The sequence below is a fragment of the Mytilus edulis genome, chromosome 4, assembly GCF_963676685.1.
Source record: "Mytilus edulis chromosome 4, xbMytEdul2.2, whole genome shotgun sequence".
Classification (NCBI taxonomy): Eukaryota; Metazoa; Mollusca; class Bivalvia; order Mytilida; family Mytilidae; genus Mytilus; species Mytilus edulis.
Genome location: NC_092347.1, coordinates 53,418,259 through 53,435,504, shown reverse-complemented (window position 1 = coordinate 53,435,504; position 17,246 = coordinate 53,418,259).

The following is a 17,246-nucleotide window of genomic DNA, read 5'->3' as shown; positions in this document are numbered from 1 at the left end:
TAAATAAAGCCTCTGTTTTTTTTCAAACTATTCCAGAAAAAAACAGATCTTATTGCCTATCGAATATAAACAAAGTTTGAAGAAAAACTGTAATGACGGAATAATACCCACGTGTGAAAACCCTGCCCAAGCCATGAGTGGTGTGGTGTCCTCCCTCCTCTTCATCTGTGCAGGCCGGGCCACGTAGAGGCTGTCTACCTGCAACAAAAAACTATAAATTAATATCATCTTTAAATACCGACTCTTTCCTGTTGCAATTTTTCAGAATTTAATCTTGATAAAGAAAGAAGATGTGGTATGATTGCCAATGAGAGACAACTCTCCGCAAGAGACCAAAATGACACAGAAACTAACAATTATAGGTAACCGTACGGCCTTCAACAATGAGCAAAGTCCAAACCCCATGGCATTTTTAAATCAAAACCAAAAGTTTGCTCTCCGCAGAGTGAATACTGCTTTTAAAAGTCCCATTTTAACATAAATAAAGCCTCTGTTTTTTTTTCAAACTATTCCAGAAAAAACAGATCTTATTGCCTATCGAATATATAAACAAAGTTTGAAGAAAAACTGTAATGACGGAATAATACCCACGTGTGAAAACCCTGCCCAAGCCATGAGTGGTGTGGTGTCCTCCCTCCTCTTCATCTGTGCAGGCCGGGCCACGTAGAGGCTGTCTACCTGCAACAAAAAACTATAAATTAATATCATCTTTAAATACCGACTCTTTCCTGTTGCAATTTTTCAGAATTTAATCTTGATAAAGAAAGAAGATGTGGTATGATTGCCAATGAGAGACAACTCTCCGCAAGAGACCAAAATGACACAGAAACTAACAATTATAGGTAACAGTACGGCCTTCAACAATGAGCAAAGTCCAAACCCCATGGCATTTTTAAATCAAAACCAAAAGTTTGCTCTCCGCAGAGTGAATACTGCTTTTAAAAGTCCCATTTTAACATAAATAAAGCCTCTGTTTTTTTTCAAACTATTCCAGAAAAAACAGATCTTATTGCCTATCGAATATAAACAAAGTTTGAAGAAAAACTGTAATGACGGAATAATACCCACGTGTGAAAACCCTGCCCAAGCCATGAGTGGTGTGGTGTCCTCCCTCCTCTTCATCTGTGCAGGCCGGGCCACGTAGAGGCTGTCTACCTGCAACCAAAAACTATAAATTAATATCATCTTTAAATACCGACTCTTTCCTGTTGCAATTTTTCAGAATTTAATCTTGATAAAGAAAGAAGATGTGGTATGATTGCCAATGAGAGACAACTCTCCGCAAGAGACCAAAATGACACAGAAACTAACAATTATAGGTAACCGTACGGCCTTCAACAATGAGCAAAGTCCAAACCCCATGGCATTTTTAAATCAAAACCAAAAGTTTGCTCTCCGCAGAGTGAATACTGCTTTTAAAAGTCCCATTTTAACATAAATAAAGCCTCTGTTTTTTTTTCAAACTATTCCAGAAAAAACAGATCTTATTGCCTATCGAATATAAACAAAGTTTGAAGAAAAACTGTAATGACGGAATAATACCCACGTGTGAAAACCCTGCCCAAGCCATGAGTGGTGTGGTGTCCTCCCTCCTCTTCATCTGTGCAGGCCGGGCCACGTAGAGGCTGTCTACCTGCAACAAAAAACTATAAATTAATATCATCTTTAAATACCGACTCTTTCCTGTTGCAATTTTTCAGAATTTAATCTTGATAAAGAAAGAAGATGTGGTATGATTGCCAATGAGAGACAACTCTCTGCAAGAGACCAAAATGACACAGAAACTAACAATTATAGGTAACCGTACGGCCTTCAACAATGAGCAAAGTCCAAACCCCATGGCATTTTTAAATCAAAACCAAAAGTTTGCTCTCCGCAGAGTGAATACTGCTTTTAAAAGTCCCATTTTAACATAAATAAAGCCTCTGTTTTTTTTCAAACTATTCCAGAAAAAAACAGATCTTATTGCCTATCGAATATAAACAAAGTTTGAAGAAAAACTGTAATGACGGAATAATACCCACGTGTGAAAACCCTGCCCAAGCCATGAGTGGTGTGGTGTCCTCCCTCCTCTTCATCTGTGCAGGCCGGGCCACGTAGAGGCTGTCTACCTGCAACAAAAAACTATAAATTAATATCATCTTTAAATACCGACTCTTTCCTGTTGCAATTTTTCAGAATTTAATCTTGATAAAGAAAGAAGATGTGGTATGATTGCCAATGAGAGACAACTCTCCGCAAGAGACCAAAATGACACAGAAACTAACAATTATAGGTAACCGTACGGCCTTCAACAATGAGCAAAGTCCAAACCCCATGGCATTTTTAAATCAAAACCAAAAGTTTGCTCTCCGCAGAGTGAATACTGCTTTTAAAAGTCCCATTTTAACATAAATAAAGCCTCTGTTTTTTTTCAAACTATTCCAGAAAAAAACAGATCTTATTGCCTATCGAATATAAACAAAGTTTGAAGAAAAACTGTAATGACGGAATAATACCCACGTGTGAAAACCCTGCCCAAGCCATGAGTGGTGTGGTGTCCTCCCTCCTCTTCATCTGTGCAGGCCGGGCCACGTAGAGGCTGTTTACCTGCAACAAAAAACTATAAATTAATATCATCTTTAAATACCGACTCTTTCCTGTTGCAATTTTTCAGAATTTAATCTTGATAAAGAAAGAAGATGTGGTATGATTGCCAATGAGAGACAACTCTCCGCAAGAGACCAAAATGACACAGAAACTAACAATTATAGGTAACCGTACGGCCTTCAACAATGAGCAAAGTCCAAACCCCATGGCATTTTTAAATCAAAACCAAAAGTTTGCTCTCCGCAGAGTGAATACTGCTTTTAAAAGTCCCATTTTAACATAAATAAAGCCTCTGTTTTTTTTCAAACTATTCCAGAAAAAAACAGATCTTATTGCCTATCGAATATAAACAAAGTTTGAAGAAAAACTGTAATGACGGAATAATACCCACGTGTGAAAACCCTGCCCAAGCCATGAGTGGTGTGGTGTCCTCCCTCCTCTTCATCTGTGCAGGCCGGGCCACGTAGAGGCTGTCTACCTGCAACAAAAAAATATAAATTAATATTATTTTTAAATACCGACTCTTTCCTGTTGCAATTTTTCAGAATTTAATCTTGATAAAGAAAGAAGATGTGGTATGATTGCCAATGAGAGACAACTCTCCGCAAGAGACCAAAAGGACATAGAAACTAACAATTATAGGTAACTGTACGGCCTTCAACAATGAGCAAAGTCCAAACCCCATGGCATTTTTAAATCAAAACCAAAAGTTTGCTCTCCGCAGAGTGAATACTGCTTTTAAAAGTCCCATTTTAACATAAATAAAGCCTCTGTTTTTTTTCAAACTATTCCAGAAAAAAACAGATCTTATTGCCTATCGAATATAAACAAAGTTTGAAGAAAAACTGTAATGACGGAATAATACCCACGTGTGAAAACCCTGCCCAAGCCATGAGTGGTGTGGTGTCCTCCCTCCTCTTCATCTGTGCAGGCCGGGCCACGTAGAGGCTGTCTACCTGCAACAAAAAACTATAAATTAATATCATCTTTAAATACCGACTCTTTCCTGTTGCAATTTTTCAGAATTTAATCTTGATAAAGAAAGAAGATGTGGTATGATTGCCAATGAGAGACAACTCTCCGCAAGAGACCAAAATGACACAGAAACTAACAATTATAGGTAACCGTACGGCCTTCAACAATGAGCAAAGTCCAAACCCCATGGCATTTTTAAATCAAAACCAAAAGTTTGCTCTCCGCAGAGTGAATACTGCTTTTAAAAGTCCCATTTTAACATAAATAAAGCCTCTGTTTTTTTTTCAAACTATTCCAGAAAAAAACAGATCTTATTGCCTATCGAATATAAACAAAGTTTGAAGAAAAACTGTAATGACGGAATAATACCCACGTGTGAAAACCCTGCCCAAGCCATGAGTGGTGTGGTGTCCTCCCTCCTCTTCATCTGTGCAGGCCGGGCCACGTAGAGGCTGTCTACCTGCAACAAAAAACTATAAATTAATATTATTTTTAAATACCGACTCTTTACTGTTGCAATTTTTCAGAATTTAATCTTGATAAAGAAAGAAGATGTGGTATGATTGCCAATGAGAGACAACTCTCCGCAAGAGACCAAAATGACACAGAAACTAACAATTATAGGTAACCGTACGGCCTTCAACAATGAGCAAAGTCCAAACCCCATGGCATTTTTAAATCAAAACCAAAAGTTTGCTCTCCGCAGAGTGAATACTGCTTTTAAAAGTCCCATTTTAACATAAATAAAGCCTCTGTTTTTTTTCAAACTATTCCACAAAAAAAACAGATCTTATTGCCTATCGAATATAAACAAAGTTTGAAGAAAAACTGTAATGACGGAATAATACCCACGTTTGAAAACCCTGCCCAAGCCATGAGTGGTGTGGTGTCCTCCCTCCTCTTCATCTGTGCAGGCCGGGCCACGTAGAGGCTGTCTACCTGCAACAAAAAACTATAAATTAATATCATCTTTAAATACCGACTCTTTCCTGTTGCAATTTTTCAGAAATTAATCTTGATAAGGAAAGAAGATGTGGTATGATTGCCAATGAGAGACAACTCTCCGCAAGAGACCAAAATGACACAGAAACTAACAATTATAGGTAACCGTACGGCCTTCAACAATGAGCAAAGTCCAAACCCCATGGCATTTTTAAATCAAAACCAAAAGTTTGCTCTCCGCAGAGTGAATACTGCTTTTAAAAGTCCCATTTTAACATAAATAAAGCCTCTGTTTTTTTTCAAACTATTCCAGAAAAAAACAGATCTTATTGCCTATCGAATATAAACAAAGTTTGAAGAAAAACTGTAATGACGGAATAATACCCACGTGTGAAAACCCTGCCCAAGCCATGAGTGGTGTGGTGTCCTCCCTCCTCTTCATCTGTGCAGGCCGGGCCACGTAGAGGCTGTCTACCTGCAACAAAAAACTATAAATTAATATCATCTTTAAATACCGACTCTTTCCTGTTGCAATTTTTCAGAAATTAATCTTGATAAGGAAAGAAGATGTGGTATGATTGCCAATGAGAGACAACTCTCCGCAAGAGACCAAAATGACACAGAAACTAACAATTATAGGTAACCGTACGGCCTTCAACAATGAGCAAAGTCCAAACCCCATGGCATTTTTAAATCAAAACCAAAAGTTTGCTCTCCGCAGAGTGAATACTGCTTTTAAAAGTCCCATTTTAACATAAATAAAGCCTCTGTTTTTTTTCAAACTATTCCAGAAAAAAACAGATCTTATTGCCTATCGAATATAAACAAAGTTTGAAGAAAAACTGTAATGACGGAATAATACCCATGTGTGAAAACCCTGCCCAAGCCATGAGTGGTGTGGTGTCCTCCCTCCTCTTCATCTGTGCAGGCCGAGCCACGTAGAGGCTGTCTACCTGCAACAAAAAACTATAAATTAATATCATCTTTAAATACCGACTCTTTCCTGTTGCAATTTTTCAGAAATTAATCTTGATAAAGAAAGAAGATGTGGTATGATTGCCAATGAGAGACAACTCTCCGCAAGAGACCAAAATGACACAGAAACTAACAATTATAGGTAACCGTACGGCCTTCAACAATGAGCAAAGTCCAAACCCCATGGCATTTTTAAATCAAAACCAAAAGTTTGCTCTCCGCAGAGTGAATACTGCTTTTAAAAGTCCCATTTTAACATAAATAAAGCCTCTGTTTTTTTTCAAACTATTCCAGAAAAAAACAGATCTTATTGCCTATCGAATATAAACAAAGTTTGAAGAAAAACTGTAATGACGGAATAATACCCACGTGTGAAAACCCTGCCCAAGCCATGAGTGGTGTGGTGTCCTCCCTCCTCTTCATCTGTGCAGGCCGGGCCACGTAGAGGCTGTCTACCTGCAACAAAAAACTATAAATTAATATCATCTTTAAATACCGACTCTTTCCTGTTGCAATTTTTCAGAAATTAATCTTGATAAAGAAAGAAGATGTGGTATGATTGCCAATGAGAGACAACTCTCCGCAAGAGACCAAAATGACACAGAAACTAACAATTATAGGTAACCGTACGGCCTTCAACAATGAGCAAAGTCCAAACCCCATGGCATTTTTAAATCAAAACCAAAAGTTTGCTCTCCGCAGAGTGAATACTGCTTTTAAAAGTCCCATTTTAACATAAATAAAGCCTCTGTTTTTTTTCAAACTATTCCAGAAAAAACAGATCTTATTGCCTATCGAATATAAACAAAGTTTGAAGAAAAACTGTAATGACGGAATAATACCCACGTTTGAAAACCCTGCCCAAGCCATGAGTGGTGTGGTGTCCTCCCTCCTCTTCATCTGTGCAGGCCGGGCCACGTAGAGGCTGTCTACCTGCAACAAAAAACTATAAATTAATATCATCTTTAAATACCGACTCTTTCCTGTTGCAATTTTTCAGAAATTAATCTTGATAAAGAAAGAAGATGTGGTATGATTGCCAATGAGAGACAACTCTCCGCAAGAGACCAAAATGACACAGAAACTAACAATTATAGGTAACCGTACGGCCTTCAACAATGAGCAAAGTCCAAACCCCATGGCATTTTTAAATCAAAACCAAAAGTTTGCTCTCCGCAGAGTGAATACTGCTTTTAAAAGTCCCATTTTAACATAAATAAAGCCTCTGTTTTTTTTCAAACTATTCCAGAAAAAAACAGATCTTATTGCCTATCGAATATAAACAAAGTTTGAAGAAAAACTGTAATGACGGAATAATACCCACGTGTGAAAACCCTGCCCAAGCCATGAGTGGTGTGGTGTCCTCCCTCCTCTTCATCTGTGCAGGCCGGGCCACGTAGAGGCTGTCTACCTGCAACAAAAAACTATAAATTAATATCATCTTTAAATACCGACTCTTTCCTGTTGCAATTTTTCAGAATTTAATCTTGATAAAGAAAGAAGATGTGGTATGATTGCCAATGAGAGACAACTCTCCGCAAGAGACCAAAATGACACAGAAACTAACAATTATAGGTAACCGTACGGCCTTCAACAATGAGCAAAGTCCAAACCCCATGGCATTTTTAAATCAAAACCAAAAGTTTGCTCTCCGCAGAGTGAATACTGCTTTTAAAAGTCCCATTTTAACATAAATAAAGCCTCTGTTTTTTTTCAAACTATTCAAGAAAAAAACAGATCTTATTGCCTATCGAATATAAACAAAGTTTGAAGAAAAACTGTAATGACGGAATAATACCCACGTGTGAAAACCCTGCCCAAGCCATGAGTGGTGTGGTGTCCTCCCTCCTCTTCATCTGTGCAGGCCGGGCCACGTAGAGGCTGTCTACCTGCAACAAAAAACTATAAATTAATATCATCTTTAAATACCGACTCTTTCCTGTTGCAATTTTTCAGAATTTAATCTTGATAAAGAAAGAAGATGTGGTATGATTGCCAATGAGAGACAACTCTCCGCAAGAGACCAAAATGACACAGAAACTAACAATTATAGGTAACCGTACGGCCTTCAACAATGAGCAAAGTCCAAACCCCATGGCATTTTTAAATCAAAACCAAAAGTTTGCTCTCCGCAGAGTGAATACTGCTTTTAAAAGTCCCATTTTAACATAAATAAAGCCTCTGTTTTTTTTCAAACTATTCCAGAAAAAAACAGATCTTATTGCCTATCGAATATAAACAAAGTTTGAAGAAAAACTGTAATGACGGAATAATACCCACGTGTGAAAACCCTGCCCAAGCCATGAGTGGTGTGGTGTCCTCCCTCCTCTTCATCTGTGCAGGCCGGGCCACGTAGAGGCTGTCTACCTGCAACAAAAAACTATAAATTAATATCATCTTTAAATACCGACTCTTTCCTGTTGCAATTTTTCAGAATTTAATCTTGATAAAGAAAGAAGATGTGGTATGATTGCCAATGAGAGACAACTCTCCGCAAGAGACCAAAATGACACAGAAACTAACAATTATAGGTAACCGTACGGCCTTCAACAATGAGCAAAGTCCAAACCCCATGGCATTTTTAAATCAAAACCAAAAGTTTGCTCTCCGCAGAGTGAATACTGCTTTTAAAAGTCCCATTTTAACATAAATAAAGCCTCTGTTTTTTTTCAAACTATTCCAGAAAAAACAGATCTTATTGCCTATCGAATATAAACAAAGTTTGAAGAAAAACTGTAATGACGGAATAATACCCACGTGTGAAAACCCTGCCCAAGCCATGAGTGGTGTGGTGTCCTCCCTCCTCTTCATCTGTGCAGGCCGGGCCACGTAGAGGCTGTCTACCTGCAACAAAAAACTATAAATTAATATCATCTTTAAATACCGACTCTTTCCTGTTGCAATTTTTCAGAATTTAATCTTGATAAAGAAAGAAGATGTGGTATGATTGCCAATGAGAGACAACTCTCCGCAAGAGACAAAAATGACACAGAAACTAACAATTATAGGTAACCGTACGGCCTTCAACAATGAGCAAAGTCCAAACCCCATGGCATTTTTAAATCAAAACCAAAAGTTTGCTCTCCGCAGAGTGAATACTGCTTTTAAAAGTCCCATTTTAACATAAATAAAGCCTCTGTTTTTTTTCAAACTATTCCAGAAAAAAACAGATCTTATTGCCTATCGAATATAAACAAAGTTTGAAGAAAAACTGTAATGACGGAATAATACCCACGTGTGAAAACCCTGCCCAAGCCATGAGTGGTGTGGTGTCCTCCCTCCTCTTCATCTGTGCAGGCCGGGCCACGTAGAGGCTGTCTACCTGCAACAAAAAACTATAAATTAATATCATCTTTAAATACCGACTCTTTCCTGTTGCAATTTTTCAGAATTTAATCTTGATAAAGAAAGAAGATGTGGTATGATTGCCAATGAGAGACAACTCTCCGCAAGAGACCAAAATGACACAGAAACTAACAATTATAGGTAACCGTACGGCCTTCAACAATGAGCAAAGTCCAAACCTCATGGCATTTTTAAATCAAAACCAAAAGTTTGCTCTCCGCAGAGTGAATACTGCTTTTAAAAGTCCCATTTTAACATAAATAAAGCCTCTGTTTTTTTTCAAACTATTCCAGAAAAAACAGATCTTATTGCCTATCGAATATAAACAAAGTTTGAAGAAAAACTGTAATGACGGAATAATACCCACGTGTGAAAACCCTGCCCAAGCCATGAGTGGTGTGGTGTCCTCCCTCCTCTTCATCTGTGCAGGCCGGGCCACGTAGAGGCTGTCTACCTGCAACAAAAAACTATAAATTAATATCATCTTTAAATACCGACTCTTTCCTGTTGCAATTTTTCAGAAATTAATCTTGATAAAGAAAGAAGATGTGGTATGATTGCCAATGAGAGACAACTCTCCGCAAGAGACCAAAATGACACAGAAACTAACAATTATAGGTAACCGTACGGCCTTCAACAATGAGCAAAGTCCAAACCCCATGGCATTTTTAAATCAAAACCAAAAGTTTGCTCTCCGCAGAGTGAATACTGCTTTTAAAAGTCCCATTTTAACATAAATAAAGCCTCTGTTTTTTTTCAAACTATTCCAGAAAAAAACAGATCTTATTGCCTATCGAATATAAACAAAGTTTGAAGAAAAACTGTAATGACGGAATAATACCCACGTGTGAAAACCCTGCCCAAGCCATGAGTGGTGTGGTGTCCTCCCTCCTCTTCATCTGTGCAGGCCGGGCCACGTAGAGGCTGTCTACCTGCAACAAAAAACTATAAATTAATATTATTTTTAAATACCGACTCTTTCCTGTTGCAATTTTTCAGAATTTAATCTTGATAAAGAAAAAAGATGTGGTATGATTGCCAATGAGAGACAACTCTCCGCAAGAGACCAAAATGACACAGAAACTAACAATTATAGGTAACCGTACGACCTTCAACAATGAGCAAAGTCCAAACCCCATGGCATTTTTAAATCAAAACCAAAAGTTTGCTCTCTGCAGAGTGAATACTGCTTTTAAAAGTCCCATTTTAACATAAATAAAGCCTCTGTTTTTTTTCAAACTATTCCAGAAAAAAAACAGATCTTATTGCCTATCGAATATAAACAAAGTTTGAAGAAAAACTGTAATGATGGAATAATACCCACGTGTGAAAACCCTGCCCAAGCCATGAGTGGTGTGGTGTCCTCCCTCCTCTTCATCTGTGCAGGCCGGGCCACGTAGAGGCTGTCTACCTGCAACAAAAAACTATAAATTAATATCATCTTTAAATACCGACTCTTTCCTGTTGCAATTTTTCAGAATTTAATCTTGATAAAGAAAGAAGATGTGGTATGATTGCCAATGAGAGACAACTCTCCGCAAGAGACCAAAATGACACAGAAACTAACAATTATAGGTAACCGTACGGCCTTCAACAATGAGCAAAGTCCAAACCCCATGGCATTTTTAAATCAAAACCAAAAGTTTGCTCTCCGCAGAGTGAATACTGCTTTTAAAAGTCCCATTTTAACATAAATAAAGCCTCTGTTTTTTTTCAAACTATTCAAGAAAAAAACAGATCTTATTGCCTATCGAATATAAACAAAGTTTGAAGAAAAACTGTAATGACGGAATAATACCCACGTGTGAAAACCCTGCCCAAGCCATGAGTGGTGTGGTGTCCTCCCTCCTCTTCATCTGTGCAGGCCGGGCCACGTAGAGGCTGTCTACCTGCAACAAAAAACTATAAATTAATATCATCTTTAAATACCGACTCTTTCCTGTTGCAATTTTTCAGAATTTAATCTTGATAAAGAAAGAAGATGTGGTATGATTGCCAATGAGAGACAACTCTCCGCAAGAGACCAAAATGACACAGAAACTAACAATTATAGGTAACCGTACGGCCTTCAACAATGAGCAAAGTCCAAACCCCATGGCATTTTTAAATCAAAACCAAAAGTTTGCTCTCCGCAGAGTGAATACTGCTTTTAAAAGTCCCATTTTAACATAAATAAAGCCTCTGTTTTTTTTCAAACTATTCCAGAAAAAAACAGATCTTATTGCCTATCGAATATAAACAAAGTTTGAAGAAAAACTGTAATGACGGAATAATACCCACGTGTGAAAACCCTGCCCAAGCCATGAGTGGTGTGGTGTCCTCCCTCCTCTTCATCTGTGCAGGCCGGGCCACGTAGAGGCTGTCTACCTGCAACAAAAAACTATAAATTAATATCATCTTTAAATACCGACTCTTTCCTGTTGCAATTTTTCAGAATTTAATCTTGATAAAGAAAGAAGATGTGGTATGATTGCCAATGAGAGACAACTCTCCGCAAGAGACCAAAATGACACAGAAACTAACAATTATAGGTAACCGTACGGCCTTCAACAATGAGCAAAGTCCAAACCCCATGGCATTTTTAAATCAAAACCAAAAGTTTGCTCTCCGCAGAGTGAATACTGCTTTTAAAAGTCCCATTTTAACATAAATAAAGCCTCTGTTTTTTTTCAAACTATTCAAGAAAAAAACAGATCTTATTGCCTATCGAATATAAACAAAGTTTGAAGAAAAACTGTAATGACGGAATAATACCCACGTGTGAAAACCCTGCCCAAGCCATGAGTGGTGTGGTGTCCTCCCTCCTCTTCATCTGTGCAGGCCGGGCCACGTAGAGGCTGTCTACCTGCAACAAAAAACTATAAATTAATATCATCTTTAAATACCGACTCTTTCCTGTTGCAATTTTTCAGAATTTAATCTTGATAAAGAAAGAAGATGTGGTATGATTGCCAATGAGAGACAACTCTCCGCAAGAGACCAAAATGACACAGAAACTAACAATTATAGGTAACCGTACGGCCTTCAACAATGAGCAAAGTCCAAACCCCATGGCATTTTTAAATCAAAACCAAAAGTTTGCTCTCCGCAGAGTGAATACTGCTTTTAAAAGTCCCATTTTAACATAAATAAAGCCTCTGTTTTTTTTCAAACTATTCCAGAAAAAAACAGATCTTATTGCCTATCGAATATAAACAAAGTTTGAAGAAAAACTGTAATGACGGAATAATACCCACGTGTGAAAACCCTGCCCAAGCCATGAGTGGTGTGGTGTCCTCCCTCCTCTTCATCTGTGCAGGCCGGGCCACGTAGAGGCTGTCTACCTGCAACAAAAAACTATAAATTAATATCATCTTTAAATACCGACTCTTTCCTGTTGCAATTTTTCAGAATTTAATCTTGATAAAGAAAGAAGATGTGGTATGATTGCCAATGAGAGACAACTCTCCGCAAGAGACCAAAATGACACAGAAACTAACAATTATAGGTAACCGTACGGCCTTCAACAATGAGCAAAGTCCAAACCCCATGGCATTTTTAAATCAAAACCAAAAGTTTGCTCTCCGCAGAGTGAATACTGCTTTTAAAAGTCCCATTTTAACATAAATAAAGCCTCTGTTTTTTTTCAAACTATTCCAGAAAAAACAGATCTTATTGCCTATCGAATATAAACAAAGTTTGAAGAAAAACTGTAATGACGGAATAATACCCACGTGTGAAAACCCTGCCCAAGCCATGAGTGGTGTGGTGTCCTCCCTCCTCTTCATCTGTGCAGGCCGGGCCACGTAGAGGCTGTCTACCTGCAACAAAAAACTATAAATTAATATCATCTTTAAATACCGACTCTTTCCTGTTGCAATTTTTCAGAAATTAATCTTGATAAAGAAAGAAGATGTGGTATGATTGCCAATGAGAGACAACTCTCCGCAAGAGACCAAAATGACACAGAAACTAACAATTATAGGTAACCGTACGGCCTTCAACAATGAGCAAAGTCCAAACCCCATGGCATTTTTAAATCAAAACCAAAAGTTTGCTCTCCGCAGAGTGAATACTGCTTTTAAAAGTCCCATTTTAACATAAATAAAGCCTCTGTTTTTTTTCAAACTATTCCAGAAAAAAACAGATCTTATTGCCTATCGAATATAAACAAAGTTTGAAGAAAAACTGTAATGACGGAATAATACCCACGTGTGAAAACCCTGCCCAAGCCATGAGTGGTGTGGTGTCCTCCCTCCTCTTCATCTGTGCAGGCCGGGCCACGTAGAGGCTGTCTACCTGCAACAAAAAACTATAAATTAATATCATCTTTAAATACCGACTCTTTCCTGTTGCAATTTTTCAGAATTTAATCTTGATAAAGAAAGAAGATGTGGTATGATTGCCAATGAGAGACAACTCTCCGCAAGAGACCAAAATGACACAGAAACTAACAATTATAGGTAACCCTACAGCCTTCAACAATGAGCAAAGTCCAAACCCCATGGCATTTTTAAATCAAAACCAAAAGTTTGCTCTCCGCAGAGTGAATACTGCTTTTAAAAGTCCCATTTTAACATAAATAAAGCCTCTGTTTTTTTTCAAACTATTCCAGAAAAAAACAGATCTTATTGCCTATCGAATATAAACAAAGTTTGAAGAAAAACTGTAATGACGGAATAATACCCACGTGTGAAAACCCTGCCCAAGCCATGAGTGGTGTGGTGTCCTCCCTCCTCTTCATCTGTGCAGGCCGGGCCACGTAGAGGCTGTCTACCTGCAACAAAAAACTATAAATTAATATCATCTTTAAATACCGACTCTTTCCTGTTGCAATTTTTCAGAATTTAATCTTGATAAAGAAAGAAGATGTGGTATGATTGCCAATGAGAGACAACTCTCCGCAAGAGACCAAAATGACACAGAAACTAACAATTATAGGTAACCCTACAGCCTTCAACAATGAGCAAAGTCCAAACCCCATGGCATTTTTAAATCAAAACCAAAAGTTTGCTCTCCGCAGAGTGAATACTGCTTTTAAAAGTCCCATTTTAACATAAATAAAGCCTCTGTTTTTTTTCAAACTATTCAAGAAAAAAACAGATCTTATTGCCTATCGAATATAAACAAAGTTTGAAGAAAAACTGTAATGACGGAATAATACCCACGTGTGAAAACCCTGCCCAAGCCATGAGTGGTGTGGTGTCCTCCCTCCTCTTCATCTGTGCAGGCCGGGCCACGTAGAGGCTGTCTACCTGCAACAAAAAACTATAAATTAATATCATCTTTAAATACCGACTCTTTCCTGTTGCAATTTTTCAGAATTTAATCTTGATAAAGAAAGAAGATGTGGTATGATTGCCAATGAGAGACAACTCTCCGCAAGAGACCAAAATGACACAGAAACTAACAATTATAGGTAACCGTACGGCCTTCAACAATGAGCAAAGTCCAAACCCCATGGCATTTTTAAATCAAAACCAAAAGTTTGCTCTCCGCAGAGTGAATACTGCTTTTAAAAGTCCCATTTTAACATAAATAAAGCCTCTGTTTTTTTTCAAACTATTCCAGAAAAAAACAGATCTTATTGCCTATCGAATATAAACAAAGTTTGAAGAAAAACTGTAATGACAGAATAATACCCACGTGTGAAAACCCTGCCCAAGCCATGAGTGGTGTGGTGTCCTCCCTCCTCTTCATCTGTGCAGGCCGGGCCACGTAGAGGCTGTCTACCTGCAACAAAAAACTATAAATTAATATCATCTTTAAATACCGACTCTTTCCTGTTGCAATTTTTCAGAATTTAATCTTGATAAAGAAAGAAGATGTGGTATGATTGCCAATGAGAGACAACTCTCCGCAAGAGACCAAAATGACACAGAAACTAACAATTATAGGTAACCGTACGGCCTTCAACAATGAGCAAAGTCCAAACCCCATGGCATTTTTAAATCAAAACCAAAAGTTTGCTCTCCGCAGAGTGAATACTGCTTTTAAAAGTCCCATTTTAACATAAATAAAGCCTCTGTTTTTTTTCAAACTATTCCAGAAAAAACAGATCTTATTGCCTATCGAATATAAACAAAGTTTGAAGAAAAACTGTAATGACGGAATAATACCCACGTGTGAAAACCCTGCCCAAGCCATGAGTGGTGTGGTGTCCTCCCTCCTCTTCATCTGTGCAGGCCGGGCCACGTAGAGGCTGTCTACCTGCAACAAAAAACTATAAATTAATATCATCTTTAAATACCGACTCTTTCCTGTTGCAATTTTTCAGAAATTAATCTTGATAAAGAAAGAAGATGTGGTATGATTGCCAATGAGAGACAACTCTCCGCAAGAGACCAAAATGACACAGAAACTAACAATTATAGGTAACCGTACGGCCTTCAACAATGAGCAAAGTCCAAACCCCATGGCATTTTTAAATCAAAACCAAAAGTTTGCTCTCCGCAGAGTGAATACTGCTTTTAAAAGTCCCATTTTAACATAAATAAAGCCTCTGTTTTTTTTCAAACTATTCCAGAAAAAAACAGATCTTATTGCCTATCGAATATAAACAAAGTTTGAAGAAAAACTGTAATGACGGAATAATACCCACGTGTGAAAACCCTGCCCAAGCCATGAGTGGTGTGGTGTCCTCCCTCCTCTTCATCTGTGCAGGCCGGGCCACGTAGAGGCTGTCTACCTGCAACAAAAAACTATAAATTAATATCATCTTTAAATACCGACTCTTTCCTGTTGCAATTTTTCAGAATTTAATCTTGATAAAGAAAGAAGATGTGGTATGATTGCCAATGAGAGACAACTCTCCGCAAGAGACCAAAATGACACAGAAACTAACAATTATAGGTAACCCTACAGCCTTCAACAATGAGCAAAGTCCAAACCCCATGGCATTTTTAAATCAAAACCAAAAGTTTGCTCTCCGCAGAGTGAATACTGCTTTTAAAAGTCCCATTTTAACATAAATAAAGCCTCTGTTTTTTTTCAAACTATTCCAGAAAAAAACAGATCTTATTGCCTATCGAATATAAACAAAGTTTGAAGAAAAACTGTAATGACGGAATAATACCCACGTGTGAAAACCCTGCCCAAGCCATGAGTGGTGTGGTGTCCTCCCTCCTCTTCATCTGTGCAGGCCGGGCCACGTAGAGGCTGTCTACCTGCAACAAAAAACTATAAATTAATATCATCTTTAAATACCGACTCTTTCCTGTTGCAATTTTTCAGAATTTAATCTTGATAAAGAAAGAAGATGTGGTATGATTGCCAATGAGAGACAACTCTCCGCAAGAGACCAAAATGACACAGAAACTAACAATTATAGGTAACCCTACAGCCTTCAACAATGAGCAAAGTCCAAACCCCATGGCATTTTTAAATCAAAACCAAAAGTTTGCTCTCCGCAGAGTGAATACTGCTTTTAAAAGTCCCATTTTAACATAAATAAAGCCTCTGTTTTTTTTCAAACTATTCAAGAAAAAAACAGATCTTATTGCCTATCGAATATAAACAAAGTTTGAAGAAAAACTGTAATGACGGAATAATACCCACGTGTGAAAACCCTGCCCAAGCCATGAGTGGTATGGTGTCCTCCCTCCTCTTCATCTGTGCAGGCCGGGCCACGTAGAGGCTGTCTACCTGCAACAAAAAACTATAAATTAATATCATCTTTAAATACCGACTCTTTCCTGTTGCAATTTTTCAGAATTTAATCTTGATAAAGAAAGAAGATGTGGTATGATTGCCAATGAGAGACAACTCTCCGCAAGAGACCAAAATGACACAGAAACTAACAATTATAGGTAACCGTACGGCCTTCAACAATGAGCAAAGTCCAAACCCCATGGCATTTTTAAATCAAAACCAAAAGTTTGCTCTCCGCAGAGTGAATACTGCTTTTAAAAGTCCCATTTTAACATAAATAAAGCCTCTGTTTTTTTTCAAACTATTCCAGAAAAAAACAGATCTTATTGCCTATCGAATATAAACAAAGTTTGAAGAAAAACTGTAATGACGGAATAATACCCACGTGTGAAAACCCTGCCCAAGCCATGAGTGGTGTGGTGTCCTCCCTCCTCTTCATCTGTGCAGGCCGGGCCACGTAGAGGCTGTCTACCTGCAACAAAAAACTATAAATTAATATCATCTTTAAATACCGACTCTTTCCTGTTGCAATTTTTCAGAATTTAATCTTGATAAAGAAAGAAGATGTGGTATGATTGCCAATGAGAGACAACTCTCCGCAAGAGACCAAAATGACACAGAAACTAACAATTATAGGTAACCCTACAGCCTTCAACAATGAGCAAAGTCCAAACCCCATGGCATTTTTAAATCAAAACCAAAAGTTTGCTCTCCGCAGAGTGAATACTGCTTTTAAAAGTCCCATTTTAACATAAATAAAGCCTCTGTTTTTTTTCAAACTATTCAAGAAA